We start from the raw sequence: 5,490 nt of genomic DNA on the forward strand, positions 1-5,490 counted from the left end.
TGCGCTCTACGTTTGGCTATCAACCATATCGTTGCCATTACACGTGAGTAAAGATGCGAATTAAATATTTTGTTCTGTGAATGGCAACACTAAATGGCATTTCATCGTTTGTGATGTCATCGGGCTGAAAAATAAACAATGAAAGCGCACCGATTTAAGTATTTTTTTAAAAATATTAAACGTAAGCAAATTATTTAAAAAATGGTCAAATCCCATGTTTTTTAGCATGCTCTTTCAGAAAAAAATACTTTTAAAAGTTCGGAACCTACCCCATTGAGAAAAAATAAATAAAAATATAATTTTATGTCCCGGTTAAGAGTTCATTTTAGAATGGTTTCTACTCTGTAGAATACGAAGCTTCTATCGTATGGAAGCCTCAAAACAGCTTACCTCGTACTTTGGACGATTTAAACTTCGCTATTTTGCACTACTTGATATTTTATGTTCATTAAAATTTAAAAATAGTTGTTTTCGACGACATTTTATTAGTTCTACAAAGCTACAATATATAATATCTTTTTCAAAGAAATATCATTTTTATCATTTTATTGCTTCAGTAAATCAATTAGGAGTCACAATTAATGTCGACATGATTAAATTACTACAAAAACAGTCGAATTTGAAACAGTCGTTGTTGAGGTAAAAATCAGTTAGAAGAAAAAAAGGCTAGTTTTCCTTTTTTTTTTTTTTTGTTGTGGAAAATGTTTTTTGAAATTTGTTGCTTTTTAACTTTGTAAATTTATTTAGAAAGGTGAATAAGACGCATAAGTAGCACCAGGACAGTCAGTCTTGCCTCTCTGCTTCATTCGAAAAACAAAAAGTTTGCTCATTGCAAATTTTTGTTTTTTAAATTTTATCATTTTGCTTCTTCAGCAGTCACTGGGAACCTTATCGCACTTACAATAAAGTTTGTCCCTTCCCTTATAAACCATGCGAAAATCTTTACTATTTTTACCTAATTGCTTGCAGGAATATTTTTGTTAGCCTTAAATGCAGTTGAAATGCAGCAGCTTTTGCATTCAAATTCTGAGTACATACGCATCAGAACAAGAGGAACAACTCAAATGCAGCAATTCTTTCACAGGAGGTTTTAAATACTTTGCAATAATCTTTAGCGTGTATCCCGAGGTTAACTTTCAGTTTCTGTATTGACAAATGCACTTTGGATGATTCAACGTTAGCTAAAGGAAAGACATAGGAAAGACTAAAGGAACGTCTTTTCAGTAGTGGATCGTCTGTCTTGGATCTTCCATAAAGACCTGCTGTTGCCATTTTTCAGCTTGTAAGTTAGACACTATTGCTTTAATGCCCATCTTTCCAAAACAGGACTGAAGATGTACTGGCTTCTAACCTATGTACTGTTCGACCATCAGTGAATGGTTGCCATTCAAGCACGTGCTCTGCGCTTGAAAAAAATAAATTGTATTCTTCAGAAGTATAGAGAAGCAAGAAGGCATTTTACTTAAGCATTAGTGTTAAAGCATTGCATTCGCATAAATAAATAACAAATGCTCTTGAAACAAATTAGTTCCAATAAACAGCACGTTAGAACACCATTCTCCCACCCTATAAAAGCACTTTAAAACGGCAATTCATCAGCGACCGTTCTCAGATTCGCTGTTCTCTGAGCTGTAAGAGAGCTTTGCTCAGTGGATTACGAGCTTAAATACTGCATCCGATCACGAAAGAGGTTCGGAAGTCAATGTCTGAAACTGGTAGACAATATCTCTATCTCCGCCCCCCTCCACTCTCCTGGGGACAGAGAACGAACCTAGTACCGTGTAAAAGAAGGAAATGGGACAAGAGTTTTGACTGTGTTGAAAACCCTCATAAATCTTGTGAAAAAGCTTTACTATTTTTTCCGAATTGCTTGCTATGAATATTTTTGTACACCTGAAATGAAGTTGAAGCTTTTACTGTTCAAACTACTGAGTAGACGCGCATCAGTACAGGAAGGAAAGCTCAAGTGCAGCAGTTCTCTCGCAGAAGTTTCTGGAAGGATTACACCGTTCTTCACGAAATTTTCAACCTGTGTTTTGAGATTTCTTTCAGTTTTGGTAATGTCAAATGCACTCAAAATTTACCAGTACTCAGAAACAGCACGTTAGAACTTCTATACGGCACTTTAAAACGGCAATTCATTAGCGGCTGTTCTCAGATTCACCGTTCTCTGAGCACTAAGAGGACTTCACTCAGCGAATTATGAGCTTGAATACTGCATCCGATCACAAAAGAGATGCGAAGATCAATGTCTGGAAACGCGAGATGGACGATAACTCTCTATGTCCGTCCCTCTCTCTTGGGGACAGAGAACAAACGCAGTAACGTGTAAAAGACGGGAATAGGACAAGTGTTTTATGGCTGTGGTGAGTCCCATATAAACCTTGTGAAAAACTTAACTATTTTTACCGAATTGCTTGTCAGGAACATTTTTGTGATCCTGAAATGGAGCTGTTAAAGCTTTTACTGTTCAAACTACTGAGTAGACGCGCATCAGTACAGGAAGAAAAGCTCAAGCGCAGCAGTTATCTCGCAAAAAATTTTTGAAGGATAACACTGTTCTTCACGAATTTTTCAGCCTGTGTCTGGAGGTTTACTTTCTATTTTTGTAATGACAAATGCACTTGAAATTTATCAGCACTGAGAAACAACACGTTAGAATACCTAAACGGCACCTTTAAAGCAGCAATTCATCAACAACCGTTCTCGGATTCACTGTTCTCTGAGCAGGAAGAGGACTTTACTCAGCGGATTACGAACTTAAATATGTACTGCATCTGATCACGAAAGAGCCGCGAAGGTCAATGTCTGGTGCTCGTGGACGATATCTTTCTCTCTGGCGGGGATAAAGAGCAAACCCACTTACACGCCTCGGCTTGTAAAAGAAAGGAATGGGACAAGCGTTTTACGGCTGTTTTGTAACCCCTCATAAACCTTGTAAAAAGTTTTACTATTTTTACTGAATTGCTTGCAAATAATATTTTTGTGATCCTGAAATTAACTTGTTTGAAACTTTCACTGTTTGAAATACTGAGTAGACACTCATCAGCACAGGGAAGAAAGCTCAAGTGCAGCAGTTCTCTCGCAGGAGATTTTGCAAGGATTCTTCACGAACTTTTTAGCCTATGTCTGGAGGTTTACTTTCCGTTTTCGTAATGACAAATGCACTCGAAATTTAACAGTACTCAGAAACAACACGTTAGAATACCTAAACGGCACCTTTAAAGCAGCAATTCATCAGCAACCGTTCTCGGATTCACTGTTCTCTGAGCAGTAAGAGGACTTCACTCAGCGGATTACGAGCTTAAATACTGCATCTGATCACGAAAGAGCCGCGAAGGTCAATGTCTGGTGCTCGTGGACGATATCTTTCTCTCTGGCGGGGACAGAGAGCAAACCCACTTACACGCCTCGGCTTGTAAAAGAAGGGAATGGGACAAGCATTTTACGGCTGTGCAGACGCCGTAAAACGGCAGGGGAGGTTCTGACCTGACCTTCTCTGCGGTGCTTTTCGTGGTAATCGAGGCGAGCGGCAACAGGACCATTCACAAAGACCCTGTTTGCCTTCTTCTTCGGAAAGAAAGCCTGTGTAAACATTGGCTCACATCATACACACACACACACCTAGGCATAAAGGCCCGTCTGGTTTTTCTTTTGCACGCCGCGAATTTTTTTACCCACACAGAAAGAAGACACCCCACCGGGAGACGTTCAGTGAATTATCCTTCTCTTTGGTATTTTATGGGGCTTTTATCTTACAGGTCTTGGAGGAGAAAATATCTCTTCCCTCTCGCTACTTTTTTTATTGTTGATGCGCTCGCTGAAAAGAAGGTGGAGAGATCGTGTTTTAAGGAGGATGTTAGGAGTCGAAAGCGATTTCGGATTCGTTCTGCTGAAATTGAAGACGGCGAGAAATTGCTAGTGTCGCGATTTGCGTTCAGCGGGAAACATTTAGCTGACATATTTCAGTCTGCGGGATTGTTAGTAATTCATATTGCTGTTCATCTGAATAACCAGTTGAGAGACCTTTTGCACTTTTGACGCTGGAAGTAACTTAATATTTTCATTCTGGCTTCTCCTGTGCGCTCTGGGATATAAATTGCGATGGTGGAGTTCCGAACTGATGAATTGTCTTGTTTTGACTCGTTTAGTTGAAAAGATGGCTGTAAAGAAAGCTTGGTTGTCGCCGTGGTCAACAAGTCTATGCCCTTGAGGGTCTTCTAATGCTGTACGCACGGCAAAGATATTATTTTCATTTTGTTATTATTTTCCTAATTCATAAAATGTATAAAAATATGTAGGTATTGACCAGGCATTAGTCCTTCTCTGAAATATTTTAATTCATGCACATAGCAACAGCGTGATGATTTCACAGAAAAATCTTTAAAATCCCTTGCAAGTATCGTTTGAGAGAAAAAAAGATAGTTACTATCTTATGATTATCTGCACATTCAAATAAACATTTTACACAGTTTTATATTGTTGCTAATCTTTTACAAAGATATTTCGTCCCTGCTAAACAATTCGGTTCTCTAATACGAAAAGGTGGCTCAAAAATAACAGAAATAAAGGAGGTTACTGGTGCCTCTAATCAAGTGACTGGTAAAATATAGTCGACTTTGCCGAAACGAGTTGTCACACATTCAAGAAAGGCAGAAGCCATCAGTAAATGCATCTACCATATATACCTCGTTATGATGGAAACTCTCTCAAAAGAGCGACATTACCTTACCGTCCAAAGCCATCCATGCCCCTATCATCTTTTTTCAAAGGTCAAGCATCTATAAGTGCAAGGGCCATATGGAATTTCACATCCTGATTGTCAAGATGTGGAGCTTAGTTATCCATAGCTGACTATTACATCGCGCTTCACTGCTACACTGCTACCTGCGCATAGTGCTAGAATACAAAGCCCACGAGGATTACTTTGCATCCTTCCTCCAACCACTTAGGCAGTAAGCAGTAGTCTCAGGCCAGGAACAGCAGTCCCCGCTTACCATTTCAATAACATAGGGTGTCAGCGTCAAAGAAAGGGCCAAGATCAATGAAATTGATACTTTTCAGGGGTGACCATAAAAACATCCGATCCCGAAGAAGAGTGGCAAGACAAGATTGTCATAATTTCAGGAACTCCAGAGATAATTAATCTCGCCGAATACCTCAAAAATACCAGTATGGATTTGGGTACAAACTTTGACCTCCAACCCTTCCTTGACCTCTGCCAACACCATGTCAATTACCAACACCCCCTTGGCCGTCCTACTTCACTAACTGGTGTTAATCATTATTAGTTTAACACCGTATTTAAGTTTAAACTAATAGTGAATCCAGTATGCGTGTAACATACGGAAACAAAATATGTCTAGTATAACGAATGAAAGTTCTTTCAAAGAAGTAAGAAAGAAAGAACAATACCTATCTCAAGAAATGTATTTAGAATGTTGGAAAAAAATGCGTCTTTGAAAGACGCATTTAAGTAGTGAGGCAAAA

General features: G+C 38.8%; 1 pseudogene; it reads left to right on the plus strand.

Moving 5' to 3' along the window:
* Nucleotides 1-589: 589 nt before the first annotated feature.
* On the plus strand, nt 590-5,271 carry LOC129220963 (poly(rC)-binding protein 3-like; annotated as a pseudogene).
* The last annotated feature ends 219 nt before the right edge of the window (nt 5,272-5,490 follow it).

This window comes from Uloborus diversus, chromosome 4, assembly GCF_026930045.1.
Source record: "Uloborus diversus isolate 005 chromosome 4, Udiv.v.3.1, whole genome shotgun sequence".
Taxonomy (NCBI): domain Eukaryota; kingdom Metazoa; phylum Arthropoda; class Arachnida; order Araneae; family Uloboridae; genus Uloborus; species Uloborus diversus.